The sequence below is a fragment of the Perkinsus marinus genome (assembly GCF_000006405.1).
Source record: "Perkinsus marinus ATCC 50983 genomic scaffold scf_1104296948200, whole genome shotgun sequence".
NCBI classification, from domain to species: Eukaryota; Perkinsozoa; order Perkinsida; family Perkinsidae; genus Perkinsus; species Perkinsus marinus.
The window spans coordinates 1-1,278 of record NW_003210263.1 but is presented as its reverse complement, the minus strand read 5'-3'; the positions used below and the strand labels follow the sequence as shown (position 1 = coordinate 1,278).

Genomic DNA, 1,278 nt, shown 5'->3' with positions numbered 1-1,278 from the left:
CTTATCCTATATAAGCCCTATCATTTCAGCGAATTCGCTGTCGTTGCAGCCATCGTTTGGGAAGAGACCTCTTACGAAGAATGCGAACGATACCATTACTACGCCGACGTTCTTGTCAAAGCGCTGGGCTACGTATGCAAGAATGCGAGTCAGCTAAATGTCATCGTCCTTGCTGAGGTGCTCCGCGATGCTGTGAGCCACTCCCCTAGCAACATGAACAGGGTGGCGATTCTCATGGGCAGAGATGAGATCCTCTAGGTCTTCCAGACAGCGTGCCCGAGTGGTTAAGGAGGTGGACTCGAAATCCACTAGGCTATGCCTGCGCAGGTTCGAATCCTGACGCTGTCGCATGTCTGATGGCGTATGGGTTTTCAAGACATCTGAGCAGTCTCGCTTTCGAATCCTCATAGCGACTCCGATGGACATTATGAAAGAGTAGGATGCGAACGAACTGATGCGCATGACATTTGAGGAACATTGATGAGAATTGATGGATATCCCAAAAAATATATCTACCTCTAGACTCTTATCCTATATAAGCCCTACCATTTCAGCGAATTCGCTGTCGTTGCAGCCATCATTTGGGAAGAGACCTCTTACGAAGAGTGCGAACGATACCATTACTACGCCGACGTTCTTGTCAAAGCGCTGGGCTACGTATGCAAGAATGCGAGTCAGCTAAATATCATCGTCCTTGCTGAGGTGTTCCGCGATGCTGTGAGCCACTCCCCTAGCAACATGAACAGGGTGGCGATTCTCATGGGCAGAGACGAGATCCCCTGCGTCTTCCAGACAGCGTGTCCGAGTGGTCAAGGAGATGGACTTGAAATCCATTAGGCTCTGCCTGCGCAGGTTCGAATTCTGCCGCTGTCGTATGTCTGATGGCGTATGGGTTTTCAAGACATCTGAGCAGTCTCGCTTTCGAATCCTCATAGCGACTCCGATGGACATTATGAACGAGTAGGATGCGAACGAACTGATGCGCATGACATTTGAGAAACATTGATGAGAATTGATGTATATCCCAAGAAATGGATCTACCTTTAGACTCTTATCCTATATAAGCCCTATCATTTCAGCGAATTCGCTGTCGTTGCAGCCATCGTTTGGGAAGAGACCTCTTACGAAGAATGCGAACGATACCATTACTACGCCGACGTTCTTGTCAAAGCGCTGGGCTACGTATGCAAGAATGCGAGTCAGCTAAATGTCATCGTCCTTGCTGAGGTGCTCCGCGATGCTGTGAGCCACTCCCCTAGCAACATGAACAGGGTGGCG

The 1,278-nt window shown here is 49.3% G+C and overlaps 2 non-coding genes across 2 annotated transcripts; both read left to right on the top strand.

Moving 5' to 3' along the window:
• The first annotated feature begins 266 nt into the window (after positions 1–266).
• Pmar_PMAR018898 lies at positions 267–348 on the top strand. Its single transcript has one exon. It is a non-coding gene; the product is annotated as a tRNA-Ser (tRNA).
• Positions 349–791: 443 nt separating this feature from the next.
• Positions 792–873, top strand: Pmar_PMAR018897. Its single transcript has one exon. It is a non-coding gene; the product is annotated as a tRNA-Ser (tRNA).
• Positions 874–1,278: the final 405 nt, after the last annotated feature.